A 17,451-nucleotide genomic window follows, 5' to 3' on the forward strand; every position below is an offset into this window, starting at 1 on the left:
GCATTTAAATGTCAGGTAGAGGGATGAGGCTGGCAAAAATATGACTGAAAATAAACAGCTAAGGATATCAGAAAACAGAAATTTGTGTTGTCATGGAAGTCAAGAGATAAAGTTTCCAGAAAGTATGGTAGAAAATGGATTAGTGTCAAATGGTGTTTATAGAATCTAGTCAGATAAAAACTAAAAATCTACTGTATTTGTCAAACTGGATGCCATTGGTGGATGTAGCTAAAGCATTTTCACTGGAGTGCTAAGTTGAAGCCATATGGCAGGTGATAAGAAAAATGGAGAGAATTACAAGTAGACAACTCTTTCCAAAAGCTTCAGTACAAATATTATAAAAAATAATGCTTGCTGTCACACTAAACAAAAAAGTAGATATCACCTATAATATTAAAAGGACAAATAATATATCTTTATTTTGAAATGTCATCCTTAAAAAATTACTAATGAAAAATATGTAATGACACAAAAAAAATCCATGACAAAATATTAGGTAGGGAAACAAAGCAGGATATAAAATTGTAAGTATGATTCTACTTTCACAAAATAAATACTATATATTACACATTATGCAATAAAGTACTATTCTGGAGTCTTTAAAATACCTACTATAGGGAATAACAGAGGTGAGTAAGAGGATTTCCAAGACCTAGTCATTTCAGTACAGATCCAAACCCAAAATTCTTATTCCATTAATTTTTACAATTGTTTGATTTTTTTCAAGTGTGTTCAGCAAAACTACAAACTTATGGAAGGGTGAAAGTTTGAGGCAAGTTTTAGGGCTTACTTAGGTAGTTGGGCAAGAAAGTAAAAATGAACAAGGGAGTTTACAACTTAAGGCCAAGTATAATAGAAAGTGAGGAAGAATATAAACTGAGATGTAGGGGAAGAAATAAAGGGACTGAAGCTCAATAAACAACCATAGTGGGAGCAAAGGAGAAAACAGAAAACCAGGAACAAGCAGTGAGAGAATATAATGCTATAATGTAAGGTTTAAAAAGGCAAAGTAATGTTGCTTAAAATAAAGCCAAGTATATGACTAGAATAGAAATAAAGAGTAAGTCTCTAAATTTGAGGAATTCCAGGAACTTTGAGGTTAGACATTGAGATTAGACATTGAGGTGATGGAAGATAATCCAGGACAGGGGTAAGGAAAATGATTCTAAGTCTGAAGCCAGTGATTTTTATCAAATCTGCAGAAGTATCCAGGAAGTTGATCAAGCACAGGGACAAGAAGCAATAAATATTGCTACAGTCTGTTAAGTATGAGTTTTAGGCAGTAAATATATTTTCTATAACAATTAAGGGAAGAACTAAAGCAGTCATGGGCTCTTACTCCCCATCTCAATATGCTTGTGGTTTGAGGAAACAGAGTCTCAAATAGAAGGGTTTGCAAGGTGGGGTGCCTAAATGGCTCAGTTAGTTGAGCATCTGACTCTTGGTTTCAACTAAGGTCCTGATCTGTTATGGACTTGAGTTGTGGGATCCAGCCTTATGACAGGTTCTGTGCTTGGCTCGGAGTCTGCTTGTCCCTCCCCCCTCTCTTTCTCTTTAAAATAAATAAATAAATAAATAAATAAATAAATAAATAAATAAATAAATAAATCTTTTTCAAAAAGGGGGGGTACAAGGAATGCTGTATCTTCAGTTAAAACAAAAAAGATGGATATAGCAGACCATCAATATAATAACAATGTATGGAAGCTTTTGGGAGGGTAGGGGCAATGCACAAAGTAAGAGGATTAAACTGAATGGGATCAATGGAAGATTAGAAAAGGAGAGAAACAAAAGTGTATGACCAAGATAGCCTTAATTTTCCTCAGCTTGACTAAACTTGAGATAGGCTTCCTCCTATCTGAAGCACCTGACCTTCATTTGCTTAGAGCACTTTCTTTACAACACTGTGTAACTGTAAACTCTTTCCTTACTTCTTTGAGATGTAAATCTTTTTAAAAGCCTCTTACTAGTTTCATAACTCAGTTTTGTCTTTCTCAAGGATCTGGGAGTCATCATTTTTAAATGTAATCTTTAAGGAAAACAGTATCTCACCTCTTTCTCAATTTTTGTGAGAGAGTAGCAACCAAGCTTTGGTGGGCAGAGGCACTTTTCTCCAAGTTGTAAAACTGCCTCCTATCATGAAGATTTAAAAAACATAGATGGCCTAAGATTCATCCAAACCCAGCTTTTAAAAGTTATTCTATCCTGGGGATCCTGAGTGGCTCAGTGGTTAAGTATCCAACTCTTGATTTTGGTTCAGGTCATGAGCTTAGGGTCATGGGATGGAGCCCTACATCCACACTGAGTATGGAGCCTACTAGAGATTTTCTCCCTCTCCCTCTACTCCTCCTTCCCCCTCAAATAATCAATAAACCTAAAAAGAAGGAAAAGAAAAAGAAAATGTTATCCTGTACTTTGTTTTAGTGGAGTTGAGTTCAGACTCTATCTTGGCTCCTCACCTCTGTTAAAATAGCCTTGAATAAAGTCTTTCTTCCTGTTCTTTGTTCTGTACAATATTTTCCTTTGATAGAGTAAAAGAATAGATTATACAGGGAAAGTTCAGTATGGATATTGGCCAAAAGTACAAGGATATGAAGCATTGTAAGATATTTTGATCACAATGTTCTCAAAACACCTAAAATTACAAGGTATTCCTTGTAGACACAGACTACAAAACCTTATTCTAGAAAAACTTGTTTAATTAGAGGTTATACAACTATTTTTTTTCCATTCTTCTTTCTATTAAGGATTTATGGTAAGAAAAAATAGTCTTACTGTATTATACTGTATATAGAACAGGGTTTGCTTTTTTTCAATATTATTTTTGTCATCATTTCTTCATTAGAGGAAACACATAGAAACTGTAAATGTAAATAACTATGATGAAGGGACTTGAGGGGGATGGGCTAAATGGGTGATGAGTATTAAGGAGGACACTTATGGGTTGTTTGGGTGGCTCAGGGGTTGAACGTCTGCTTTTGGTTTAGGGTGTGATCCCAGTATCTGAGATTGAGTCCCACATCGGAGTCCTCCCAGGGAGCCTGCTTCTCCCTCTGCCTATGTCTCTGCCTCTCTCTCTCTCCATGTCTCTCATGAATAAATAAATAAAATCTTAAAAAAAAAAAAAAAAGAAAAAAAAAAGGAAGGCATTTGTGATGAGCACTGGGTGTTGTATGTAAATGATGAATCACTAAATCCTACACCTGAAACCAATTTTACCATATATGTTAACTAGAATTTAAATAAAAACTTCATATAAAAAAAGTAAATAACTAGAAGCAAGATAGGAGGCTATTGTTTTTTTCTGTGGATGCTTTTGCAATCCTTCATTTTATAACAAGATGCCAAATAAGATAGATAGATATCCAGAATTAATTAAATAAAGCAAGTTCCAGAATTACTGGTGAGTTATTACATATTTAGAATTATGTCCTAAAATATTAGTACATAAGAACTGATGCTCATGCCAATTATTCATAAACATTCAAAAATATTTCAGCATCTTTTGAATCTTCAAATTTTAAATTACATATTATTCTGATATCTTCTATTTGTCATTCTAGATCTTCACTTTTTTCCACCCTATGCTATACCTCAAGTCCAGTCCAAATGGACTGCAATAATGGATAACCTTTTTACTTTGGTTGGATTCAGCAAATGGAGTATACTTGTCAGTAGATCTGAAAAAGGCAGAAGAATGAGTTTCCTCCATTTCCTTCACTGAAGAGTTGGTTCAACCTATCAGTCTCTGCCAAGGCTCACAGCAGCTATAAAATCCTTTGCCGATAGCTTTCTCCTCACTTTCTCTCTCCCTCTCCCTTTCTTCATTAAATCACTTTTCCTTTCCCTTTTCAGCCTACATACTAATGTTACCAGTTCAGGGCACTCTATAATCTTTTATAATTTCTCTCGTACTGTGCCCAGACATTTATGATTGGTCCCCTTATTAAATTCTCAAATTAACCAGAATATTTCCCTGTGAGGATTAACAAATATAGCACATAAACCCACAGATTTGAGGATGTTATTATATCATATACTTTGACATTATTATATGTTATATGGTTTAAATTATAAATCCCAGATAATAAAAAAGTACAGTTACCAAAATTCTCCTCTGTCTACATATTTTAGGTAAATGGTACTAATTGTTTCGGATTACACCCAAGTTTAGCTAGAGAAAGAAAGGAGTTGAGAAAACAGCTCATGCCAATTCTTTTTAGTCCACCCATGTGGCAAAACTGAGTTAAGTATTGATTATAACATCAATTGAACTCTTAATAAATAGACTATATTATAGGAGTCAGGGGGAGGGAATTCTAGTAACAATAGTTATCTTCCTTCTTTCCTTCCCTAGTCCTACTACAATGATCTAGGAATTCTCCTTTGGGATGAATATCACCTAGCAATGGAAAGGAGAGTAGCTAGTCCTTTGAAGTCACAGAAGAGATGCTACTGGGTCTCAGCTTAGTCTTTCTGCAAAAGGTATAAGTTATGTAGAAAAGAGTAGGATGAACACAAAGTAGTCCCTCCTTGTGACCAGAGCTAAACTTTTTATGTGTAATTTCTTCACCAGAAATGGGTTCTGCCCCTTGGTCCAACTCAAAAATTTACATTAGACTAGGAATTTAATAAGAATTAAATTCTTTAATTGAAAAAAAATTTAAATACATTTTTTTATTTAGTGGAAATATTTTTCTAACACAAAGGACAAAATCATTTTTGTAGACAGCAATTACTGGTCAATACAAGGTCTTAACATTCCTTTTCTTATCCAAAGATTTACAATTCCTCTACAGATTTAACATTTGTTCTCTTTAGCTTTTATCTTGAAACAATGAATTACAAAGAGAACTTAACAAAATTCCCAAAGTAGATTTAAAGCTTAACATATATAAAATCACATATCAAAATGAAATATAATAAAACATTAAATCACTACTCCAGATCATGTCTAAATCTAAAATGTCACCTCTCCAGATCTAGAGAATATATGCTAGTCAAATCCTATTAAAAATATTCATACCTGTGTAATTTGTTGGGCTCCTTCTAACTTTAGTTTCTTTTCAGACAAATGATATATGAGCCTGCTTAAAGAGTTAATTGTCCATATATAAAAACTTGAATAAACCCTTTGAATGAAAATTTCTATTTCGTCTATCATTACTTTTTAAATTTTTATTTAATATTATATTGTTAAAATACAGCATCATTTTGACAGAAATATGAAAAAGTACCCATAAGCTCTATTTTGAAATATTCTAATTCTAAAGAGACAGAAATGCCCAAGCAGGAAACTATTAAAAATGCAAATTCAGCATTTTGAAAGGCTATTAAAACTTCTTTATTAGAAAAAGAAGACCAAAGTTTTTAAACATGCCAAGAAAAAAGTGCTTAGAAATATCCTCCAGGGACAAATTATGAAGTTGCTGAGAAAGAACTTTAAAAGGATATGTCTCTCTTCTATCCATTCTGACTTTAGATCATGGATGACTACAGATCGTTTCCATAAATATTCTCACCAACTGATTCTATAAAAAGAGTGAGTTAATCTACTTGTGAAATATTTGCTGCTCTGTCCAGAATAAACCTACCTGCTTGCCTCTGTGTCCTACAAAATCTTCATCTGAAGAGAAGGTGAAAGAAACCAGAGTTTTTGCAATAGAGAGGTAGGATCTGAGGTGTTTCTGTGTTTTACCCAAATCATATCTAACCCTCTAAACTCAAGTGCTCCCTGACAATTCTGACCATAGGAATAGAACTTTCCCACTAAATTCCAGAACTTGCTAGCTTCACATAACCCAATGGTGTCAAGAAGGGTTAAAAATCATCATATAGGGGGATGCCTGGGTGGCTCCGCAGTTGAGCATCTGCCTTTGGCTCAGGGTGTGATCTCAGGTACAGAGATCCAGCCCTACATAGGGCTCCCAGTAGGGAGCCTGATTCTTTCTCTGCCTATGTCTCTGCCTCTCTCTGTGTGTCTCTTATTAATAAAAAATCTTAAAAAATAAAAAGTCATCACATAGGCTGTCCCTGAAAGCCTATGACCTAACAAACACATAACAAAAGCAGCATTAGAGCAGTTGAGAAAAAAAATACATCTCTGTGAAATAAAAGCATTTGAAATAATTCTTTGTTTAAGAGCTGGGCTGAATGTATAAAGAAGTAAAAGTTCTAACTCAGCTGAACAACATAACTCCTTGTATTGGACATGCTCAGCTTTTGATGAAAGGTCAAAGCTCTCTGTGGACAACAGAGGCTACTGCACACACAAATGGAGCATAGCACATGACTCTGGAGATTCATTCTGAAAGTATGACTTGTCTGCTCTCGCATTACAAGGCATTAAAATCCACGCACTGTTCTCTGATGATAACATTGTTCCTAACTACTTGGCACCAGGAGTCACACTGGAAACCACTGACAGTAATAAAAGTCAGACTGAGTAAATAGGATCCCGACTCTCCTGAATTTCAGGATGATATTGCACTATGTGGCATTCAGTGCATACCTAGATCTCTTTAAGCATAAAGCCGACAGGGCTCAAGAGAAAAATATGATGATGCATTTAGAAAAACTGGAAAGCATTCTTAACTCTAAATATAAGTTTTCTGCTTCAATCATACAAATAGGCAGTTATACTACTACTCTTCTATTCTGTATGCTATTGTTTTAAAAGAGCTATGTAAAACAATTCTTTCCAGTGGTAGCTTTAGAGTATTGCCAAATCAATGAACAAAGATGAAACCAAACAGGTTCACCTATAGCAGAGATTTCAAGTAGGCATGAAATGAAGAATATCAGTACAAACTAAATACCAATGTTGCATCAAATAAGATGGAATAGTAATTTCAAAATTTCTAAAATTGGAATCAGATTCAGAAAAATTTAAATCAGAATTTATACATACACTTTATGTGTACATACATACATACCTGTATGATGGGTTAATTCTACGTATATATTTATGTGACTATAAACGCAAAGGTCTTAACTCAGTTGCTGCAAGTTTAATAAGAGGCAAAGTCATTACATAAAAAGAAAAAGCAATCTGACATGCAACTGTCCTTCAGAGAACACACTGATTTAATTTTACAATAAGCTTATATATGAACAAAACATTACTAGAACTGATACATGAAATCAGTAAGCTGCAGGATACAAAATCAATATAGAGAAGCTGCTGCATTTTTAAACATGAAAAATGAAGTAGCAGAAAGAGAAATTAAGAAAACAATCCTACTTACAACTAGTTGCACCAAATGATAAAACCTGTGAGAACAAACTTAACCAAGGGGGTGAAAGAACTGTACTCTGAAAACTCTAAAACACTGATGAACAAAACTGAAGAAGACAGAGGAGGGGCAAGCTGGTGAAGGAGGAGGGTCCTCGCCTCACCCGGCCCCACCAACTTACCTAGATAATTGTCCAATCATCCTGAAAACCTACGAATCCAACCTGAGATTTAAAGAGAGAACAGCTGGAACGCTACAGAGAGAAGGGTTTTCACTTCTAACAAGGTAGGAAGGCGGAAAAACAAAATAAAAAAGAATCCAGTGGGGGAGGGGCCTCCCAAGGAGCCGGGCGAAGAGGGGTGGCGACAGCCTTGGGGACAGGAAAACCCAGCCCGGGAGAAGCAGGAACTTTAAAAACCCAGACCAGATCCTTCCCAGATGGAAAGGCGCTCAGCAGGGAACTCGGGCAGAACCGCAGGAGGGACAGTGGAGCCCCCAGGTTCCGCGGTCACTAACATTGGAGGTGCACCCGGGGGAGAGCCCGTGGGCCGGGCTTGGTAAAGGGCTGGAGTGTGCCGGCCGGGCCTCGGGGCGGAGGGGGCTGCGCCCTGCTGCCTTCAGGAGCCGCACCGCCCCGGGAGCGCGATTCCAGCAGCGCAGGCCCCAGATCCCAGGGCGTTGGGGGACACAGCCAGGATCCTGCACTCCCCCCAGGATAGGCAGAGGCAGGGAGGGCACAGGACAGTGAGGATGCTATTGGCCCTGGGTGCCCCCAAGCTGTGCAGGTCAGCACCCCACGCCCCCGGAGCATCCGGGCCAGTGCGGACTGGGAGACTGCATAGTTATTGCGGGAGCTGACTCCAGGGCTGGAGAGCTGGCCGCCAACAGTGGGGTTGTTACTCCTGGTGTCACCTTGTACCTGGGACTGAGCAGGGGCCTCACAGGATGAACAGCTCCCACCGAGCCGTGCACCTGGCAGGGGGTGGGGCAGCTCCTCCAGGTACACATACCTGAGAATCAGCACAGCAGGCCCCTTCCCCAGAAGACCAGCTGGAAGGACAGGGGAAGAGCAAGTCCTTTTTTTTTTTTAATAATAAATATATTTTTTATTGGTGTTCAATTTGCCAACATACAGAATAACACCCAGTGCTTATCCCATCAAGTGCCCCCCTCAATGCCCGCCCACCCAGTCACACCCCCCACCCACCCTCCTCCCCTTCCACCACCCCTAGTTCGTTTCCCAGAGTTAGGAGTCTTCCATGTTCTGTCTCCCTTTCTGATATTTCCTACCCATTTCTTCTCCCTTCCCCTCTATTCCCTTTCACTATTTTTTATATTCCCCAAATGAATGAAACTATACAACGTTTGTCCTTCTCCAATTGACTTACTTCACTCAGCATAATACCCTCCAGTTCCATCCACGTTGAAGCAAATGGTAGGTATTTGTCATTTCTAATGGCTGAGTAATATTCCATTGAGCAAGTCCTTGACCAAGCAGCACTGGAAGCTCCACGGGAGGCCGAGGGATTTACAGTATATAGAACCAGAGGATACCCCTCCTTTTTATTTCTTCCTTTTTCCAGTACAACTCGTTTTTATATCAGACTGTAAATTTCCAGTTTGTTTTCTTTTCCCACCTTAACTAAAATATTTTGCCACCTCTTCATTTTTAAGTTTCTGCCTTTTTGACTTTCATATTTCTACAATTACAGATCCTAGATATATTTTCCACTTCTAGATTCCCTTCAACATACTCAATTTTGGGAGATATACAATAGGTGTTTTTTTGTTTGTTTTTTGTATGTTTTTTGTTTCCTCTGCCTCATTTTATTCTACAATGGAAGAAGTTAATACCTTCTAAAATATGACCATAATGCACCCAGAACCAAGTGGTATACAGTGCTGGTTAATTCTGTGAGATTTCTCATTCCCATTCTGCCTCCCTTCTTTTATCTCATTTATGTTTTCATGGTCAATGTTCAGGCCCTCTACAAGTATTTCTGGCTTATATAAATTTGGGACTGAGCATCTTTCTAACATAAAAACTTAATATACTCAGAACCAAGAGGATCACCCTCTAGGATCCCTCAGGTAGACTACTTAGATATCTACTACAACTTGTCACTACCACCACCTCCCAGTCCCTCCCTTGTATTTCTCTTTTTCTTTTCTCTTTTTTTTTTTCCTCTTTACTTTTGCTTTTTTTCTCTTTTCTTTTTTCTTTATTTCTTCTTTGGGATTCTTGACCTTTTATTTTTTACTGCTTTGTTTTAAAATATGTTTTTCACTTTAGTGGTCCTTTTGTTTTATTTCATTCTGATTTTTGTTTTCAGTTTATGGTCTCTGACCTTGTAGAATCATCTAGACTGAAACATAGTTAGATCATGGTTGATATTGTTGATTCAGCCCACTCATACAGTCACTCTGCACTGAGCAAAATGACTAGAAGGAAGAACTCACCACAAGAGAATCAGAAACAGTACTCTTTGCCACAGAGTTACAGAATTTGGATTACATTCGACGTCAGAAAGCCAATTCAGATGCACAATTATAAAGCTACTGGTGGCTCTGGAAAAAAGCATAAAGGATTCAAGGGACTTCGTGACTGCAGAATTTAGATCTAATCAGACCAAAATTAAAAATCAATTAAATGAGATGCAATCCAAACTGGAGGTCCTAATGACAAGAGTTAATGAGGTAGAAGAACGAGTGAGTAACAATAGAAGCCAAGTTGATGGCAAGGAAGGAAGCTGAGGAAAAAAAGAGAAAAACAATTAAAAGACCACGATGAAAGATTAAGGGAAATAAATGATAGCCTCAGAAGGAAAAAATCTATGTATAATTGGGGTTCCAGAGAGCACCGAGAGGGACAGAGGGCCAGAAAGCATATTTGAACAAATCATAGCTGAGAACTTCCCTAATTTGGGGAGGGAAACAGGCATTCAGATCCAGGAGATAGAGAGGTGCCCCCCCAAATCAATAAAAACCATTCAACACCTCAACATTTAATAGTGAAACTTGGGGATCCCTGGGTGGCGCAGCGGTTTAGCGCCTGCCTTTGGCCCAGGGCGCGATCCTGGAGACCCGGGATCGAATCCCACGTCGGGCTCCCGGTGCATGGAGCCTGCTTCTCCCTCTGCCTGTGTCTCTGCCTCTCTCTCTCTCTCACTGTGTGCCTATCATAAATAAAATAAAAAAATAAAAAACAATAAAAATAAAATAATAGTGAAACTTGCATATTCCAAAGATAAAGAGAAGATCCTTAAAGCAGCAAGAGACAAGAGATCCCTAATTTACTTGGGGAGAAATATTAGATTAACAGCAGACCTCTCCACAGAGATGCAGAGACCTAGCAGGCCAGAAAGAGCTGGCAGGATATATTCAGGGTCCTAAATGAGAAGAACATGGAGCCAAGAATATTCTATCCAGCAAGACTGTCATTCAGAAGAGAAGGAGAGATAAAGAGTTTCCAAGATAGGCAGAAACTGAAAGAATATGTGACCACCAAACCAGCTCTGCAAGAAATATTAAGGGGGACCCTGTAAAAGATAGAGGAAGCCCAAAGAAATAATCCAAAAACAGGGACTGAATAGGTATTATGATGACAATAAATTCATCTCTTTCAATAACTCTGAACATGAATGGGCTAAATGATCCCATCAAAAGACACAGTTTTGGACTGGATAAAAAAGCAAAACCTATCTATTTGCTGTCTACAAGAGACTCATTTTAGACCTAAGGACACCTACAGCCTGAAAATGAAAGGTTGGAGAGCCATTTACGATTCAAGTGGTCCTCAAAAGAAAGCTGGGGTAGCAATCCTCAGATAATTAAAGTTTATCCCAAAGACTGTAGTAAGAGATGAAGAGGGACACTATATCATACTTAAAGGGTTTATCCAACAAGAAGACCTAACAATCATGAATATTTATTCCCCTAATCTGGGAGCTGCCAAGTATATCAATCAATTAATAACCAAAGTGAAGACATATTTAGATAATAATACACTAATAGTAGGAGACTTGAACACAGCACTTTCTGCAAATGACAGATCTAAGCACAACATCTACTAAGAAACAAGAGCTTTAAATGTACACTGACCAGATGGATTTCACAGATATATACAGAACTTTACATCCAAACTCAACTGAATACACATTCTTCTCAAGTGCACATGGAACTTTCTCCAGAATAGACCACATGCTGGGTCACAAATCAGGTCTCAACTAACAACAAAAGATTGGAATTGTCCCCTGCATATTTACAAACCACAATGCTTTGAAACCAGAACTCAATCACAAGAAAAAATGTTGAAGAAACCAAAACATGTGGAGGTTAAAGACCATCCTGCTAAAAGATGAATGGGTCAACCAGGAAATTAGAGAAGAATTAAAAAGATTCATGGAAACTAATGAAAATGAAGATACAACCATTCAAAATCTTTGGGATACAGCAAAAGCAGTGCTAAGAAGGAAATACATTGCAATACAAGCCTCCCTCAAAAAATTGGAAAAAACTCAAATACACAAGCTAACCTTGCACCTAAAGGAACTGGAGAAAGAACAGCAAATAAAACCTACACCAAGGAGAAGAGAGTTAATAAAGATTCGAGCAGAACTCAATTAAATAGAGACCAGAAGAACTGTACAACAGATCAACAAAACCAAGAGTTGGTTCTTTGAAAGAATTAATAAGTTAGATAAACGATTAGCTGGCCTTATTAAAAAAGACTCCAATTAATAAAATCACGAATGAAAAAGAAGAGATCACAACAAATACCAAGGAAATACAAACAATTTTAAAAACATATTATGAGCAGCTATATGCCAAAAATTAGGCAATTTAGAAGAAATGGACACATTTCTGGAAAGTCACAAATTACCAAAACTGGAACAGGAAGAAATAGAAAACCTGAACAGGCCAATAACCAGGGAGGAAATTGAAGCAGTCATCAAAAACCTCCCAAGACACAAGAGTCCAGGGCCAGAAGGCTTCCCAGGGGAATTCTAACAAACGTTTAAAGAAGAAACAGTACCTATTCTACTAAAGCTGTCCCAAAAATAGAAAGGGATGGAATACTTCCAAACTCATTTCATGAGGCCAGCATCACCTTAATTCTAAAACCGGAGACCCCACCAAAAAGGAAAACTATAGACCAATATCCCTGATGAGCACAGATACAAAAATTCTCAACAAGATACTAGCCAATTGGATCCAACAGTACATTAAGATTAATCACCATGACCAAGTAGAATTTGTCCCAGAAGGAAAGGTTGGTTCAACACTCATAAGGCAATCAACATGATAAATCATATCAACAAGAGAATAAAACAAGAACCATATAATCTTCTCAATAGATGCAGAGAAAGCATTTGACAAAATACAGCATCCATTCCTGATCAAAACTCTTCAGAGTGTAGGGATAGAGGGAACATTCCTCAGCATCCTAAAAGCCATCTACAAAAAACCCACAGCAAATATCATTCTCAATGGGGAAACACTGACAGCCTCTCCCCTAAGATCAGGAACATGACAGGGATGTCTATTCTCACCACTGCTATTCAACATAGTACTAGAAGTCCTAGCCCCAACAATCAGACAACAAAAAGAAATAAAAAGCATTCAAATTGGCAAAGAAGAAGTCAAACTCTCCCTTTTAGCAGATGACATGATACTGTTTGTAGAAAACCCAAAAGACTCCATCCCAAGATTGTTAGAACTCATACAGCAATTTGGCAATGTGGCAGGATACAAAATCAATGCCCAGAAATCAGTGGCATTTCTATACACTAACAATGAGACTGAAGAAAGAGAAATTAAGGAGTCAATCCCATTTACAATCGCACCCAAAAGCATAAGATACCTAGAAATAAACCTAACCAAAAAAGAGGTAAATGATCTATACCCTAAAAACTACAGAACACTTCTGAAAGAAACTGAGGAAGACACAAAGAGATGGAAAAACATTCCATGCTCATGGATTGGAAGAATTAATATTGTGAAAATGTCAATGCTACTCAGGCAATTTACACGTTCAATGCAATCCCTATCAAATACTATAGACTTTCTTCAGAGAGTTGGAACAAATCATCTTAAGATTTGTGTGGAATCAGAAAAGACACCGAATAGCCAGGGGAATATTGAAAAATAAAACCAGAGCCAGGGGCATCACAATGCCAGATTTCAAGTTGTACTACAAAGCTGTGATCATCAAGACAGTGTGGTACTGGCACAAAAACAGACACATAGATCAATGGAACAGAATAGAGGACCCAGAAATTGGTGCTCAACTGTATGGTCAACTAATATTTGACAAAGCTTGAAAGACTATCCACTGGAAAAAGGACAGTCTCCTCAATAAATGGTGCTGGAAAAATTGGACAGCCACATGCAGAAGAATAAAACTAGACCATTCTCTTACACCATACACAAAGATAAACTCAAAATGGATGAAAGATCTAAATGTGAGACAAGAATCCATCAAAATCCTAGAGGAGAACACAGGCAACACCCTTTTTAAACTTGGCCACAGCAACTTCTGGCAAGATATATCCATTAAGACAAGAGAAACAAAAGCAAAAATGAACTATTGGGACTTAATCAAGATAAAAAGCTTCTGCACAACAAAAGAAACAGTCAACAAAACTAAAAAACAATCTACAGAAAAGGAGAAAATATTTGCAAATGACCTATCAGATAAAGGGCTAGTATCCAAGATGTATAAGGAACTTATTCAACTCAACAGTAAAGAAACAAACAATCCAATCATGAAATGGGCAAAAGACATGAACAGAAATATCACCAAAGAAGACACACACATGGCCAACAAGCACATGAGAAAATGCTCCGCATCACTGGCTATCAGGGACAGACAAATCAAGACCACAATGAGATACCATCTCACACCAGTGAGAATGGTGAAAATTAACAAGACAGGAAACAACCAATGTTGGAGAGGATGTGGAGAAAGGGGAACTCTCTTGCACTGTTGGTGGGAATGTGAACTGGTGCAGCCACTCTGGAAAACTGTGTGGAAGTTCCTCAAAGAGTTAAAAATAGAGCTAGCCTACAACCCAGTAATTGCACTGCTGGCTATTTACCCCAAAGATACAGATGCAGTGAAACGCCAGGACCCCTGCACCCCAATGTTTATAGCAGCAATGTCCATAACAGCCAAACTGTGGAAGGAGCCTCAGTGTCCATCAAAAGATGAGTGGATAAAGAAGATGTGGTTTATGTATACAATGGAATATTCCTCAGCCATTGGAAACGACGAATACCCACCATTTGCTTTGACGTGGATGGAACTAGAGGGTATTATGCTGAGTGAAGTCAGTCAATCGGAGAAGGACAAACATTATATGGTTTCACTCATACAGGGAATATAAAAAATAGTGAAAGGGATTAAAGGGAAAAGGAGAGAAAATGAATGGGAAATATCAGAGAAGGTAACAGAACAGGAGAGACTCCTAATTCTGGGAATCGAACAAGGGGTAATGGAAGGGGAATTGTGGGAGGGCATGGTGACTAGGCAATGGGCACTGAGGGTGCTTTTGATGGGATGAACACTGGCTGTTTGGGTTTTGTTTTTTTGTTTTTTTTTTTTAGATTTTATTTATTTATTCATGGGAGACACAGGGAGAGAGGGAGAGAGAGAGAGAGAGGCAGAGGCACAGGCAGAGGGAGAAGCAGGCTCCATGCAGGGAGCCTAACCTGGGATTCGATTTCTGGTCTCCAAGATCACACCCTGGGCTGAAAGTGGCCCTAAACCGCTGAGCCACAGGGCTGCCCAGCACTGGGTGTTATATTATATGTTGGCAAATCGAACTCCAATAAAAAATTATACAAAAAAAAAAAAAAACTGAAGAGGACACAGATAGAAAGGCATGCCATGATCATGGATTGGGAGAACCAATATTGTGAAAATGTCCATACTACCCATAGCTCTCTACAGATTTAATGCAATTCCTACCAAAATACCAGCAGAATTTTTCACAGAACTAGAACAAACCTAAATTTTAGGATCTAAATTTTAGATCCTAAAATTTGCATGGAACCACAAAAGACCCCAAATACCCAAAGCAATCCTGAAAAAAAACTGGAGGTATCACTATCCAAAATTTCAAGATATACTATAAAGCTGTAGTAATCAAAACAATATGGTACTGCCACAAAATCAGACACATAGATCAATGAAACAAAACACAGAGCCCAGAAATAAGTCCACAATTATATAGTTGATTATTTTTAGCAACCTTTTCAGCAACATTTTTCTAGATATGTCATCACCTGAGGCAAGGGAAACAAAAGCAAAATTCAGCTATTGGGGCTACCTTGAAATCAAAAGATTCTGTGCAGTAAAGGGAAAAAAACAAGAAAACTAAAAGACAACCTACTGAATGGGAGAAGGTATTTGCAAATGACATATTCAATAAAAAGTTAGTATCCATAATACATAAAGACCTTGTACAACTTAACCCCAAAAGACCCCCCAGATAATCCAATTAAAGAAAGACTGGGCAGAAAATATGAACAGACGGGGATCCCTGGGTGGCTTAGTGGTTTGGCGCCTGCCTTTGGCCCAGGGCGCAATCCTGGGGTCCTGCGATCGAGTCCCGCATTCGGGCTCCCTGCATGGAGCCTGCTTCTCCCTCTGCCTATGTCTCTGCCCCTCTCTCTCTCTCTCTCTCTCTCTGTCTCTTATGAATAAATAAATAAAATCTTAAATAAATAAATTTTTAAAATTTTATTTTAAAAAGCGTACCTCGGTGGTGTAGTCACTCAAGCATGCGACTCTTGCTTTCTGCTCAGGTCTTGATCTGAGGGTCCTGAGATTGACCACTGCATCTGGCTTTGCATTCAGCAGAAGCCTGCTTAAGACTTTCTCTATCTCTCTGCCCCTTCCCCTGCTCCCTTTCTTTCTCTTTCTCTCTCAAATAAATAAATCTTTTTTAAAAAATCCAAAAATACACTGATGGTTCTAATAATCTGTTTATACATATCATTAAAAATATTAAGCCAAAATATAACTTTCTAACATGTAAAAATAAAAAATAATAGATCCTAGAGAAAAAATAATTGCCAGGCCCATTATGTTTTTGTCAGAGAGCAATTTCTCAGATTAGACAGATATCCTCAACAATATTGAGTTGCATAATTAACAATACTGCCAATTTTTCTGAATGGTCGGTCATGAAATAAATGTTTGACTATTCAACCAGGTAAATATCAGTGATATCAGAACACCTGGTGGAACTTTAAAGAGTGCCAACATACTTGATAATTGACAAAAAGAAAATTTCAAAGGATATGGGGCTCTCTCGTGAGATAATGTAGATGATGCTTGGAGAAGGAGAGAAGACAAAATGGGCTACAGTGAATATCAGTAGGTGGACCAATGCTCTCTTTTTTCAACAAGGCATGAATTCATCCATACACTAGTCATTATTTGCTTAAATTCCCCCAGACTATTTGTATTCCTTTTTTTCTTAATTATCTAAAGAAGTATTTGTAGAACTTTCTTTGGTACTAAAAAATATCTCTATTAATGCCATACCATGTGTCAGGCACTTCACATGCACTATTTATTTAAGGTTAAGTGTGATCAGCAGAATAATGATCTCCCAAAGACCTCCCAAGTATCCAGAACCTGTGAATATGTTAGGTTACATGGCAAAAGAGAATTAAAACTGCAGATGAAATTAAAGTTGTTCATCAATGATTTGGGGATGGAGAGATTATCCTAGATTATCCAAGTAGTCCAAATGTAACTAACTACAAGCTTTCTTATGAGTGAAAAAGGAAGTGCAAAGATTGGGAGATTTGAAGATGCCATGCTGCTGCCTTTGAAGGTAGAAGAACGATCTATAAGCCAAGGAATGTAGGTAGCTTCTAGAAGCTAGAAAAGGTGAACAAATGGGTTCTCCCCTGGAGCATCTACTAGCCGCACAGCCCTGTTGAAACCTTGGTTTTAGCTACTGAGACCCATTTCATATTTCTTCTTTAAAAAAAAAAAAGATTTTATTTATTTATTTGACAGAGAAAGCACACGCATAAGTAGGAGGAGTGGGAGAGGGAGAAGCAGGCTCCTGGCTGAACAGGGAGCCCGACTCTGGACTCCATTCCAGGACCCTAGGATCATGACCTGACTTGAAGGCAGGCACTTAACCAACTAAGCCACCTGGGTGCCCCCATTTCAGACTTCTAACCTTCAGAA

General features: G+C 37.9%; 1 protein-coding gene and 1 long non-coding RNA gene across 8 annotated transcripts in view; one reads left to right on the plus strand and one right to left on the minus strand.

Annotated features, from left to right (window-relative positions):
* Window positions 1-17,451, minus strand: part of FSCB (fibrous sheath CABYR binding protein) — a 295,780-nt gene that overhangs the window by 163,523 nt on the left and 114,806 nt on the right. For 2 of the 5 annotated variants that reach the window (XR_013386139.1, XR_013386137.1), the window contains exon 1: window positions 5,595-5,742. The exons of 2 other annotated variants lie outside the window; for them this stretch is intronic. The gene's annotated coding sequence lies outside the window, so the exon portion shown is untranslated. Of the gene's footprint in view, window positions 1-5,594; window positions 5,743-17,451 lie in introns of those variants that run through there. One more of the 5 variants, XM_077909156.1, reaches the window with a different exon arrangement.
* LOC144320511 (uncharacterized) overlaps window positions 1-17,451 on the plus strand; it is a 59,666-nt gene that overhangs the window by 23,878 nt on the left and 18,337 nt on the right. For 2 of the 3 annotated variants that reach the window (XR_013386144.1, XR_013386146.1), the window contains exon 3: window positions 5,483-5,669. This is a non-coding gene — a long non-coding RNA (uncharacterized LOC144320511). Of the gene's footprint in view, window positions 1-3,563; window positions 3,728-5,482; window positions 5,670-17,451 lie in introns of all 3 variants that reach the window. The other variant, XR_013386145.1, reaches the window with a different exon arrangement.

This window comes from Canis aureus, chromosome 9 (genome assembly GCF_053574225.1).
Source record: "Canis aureus isolate CA01 chromosome 9, VMU_Caureus_v.1.0, whole genome shotgun sequence".
NCBI lineage: Eukaryota > Metazoa > Chordata > Mammalia > Carnivora > Canidae > Canis > Canis aureus.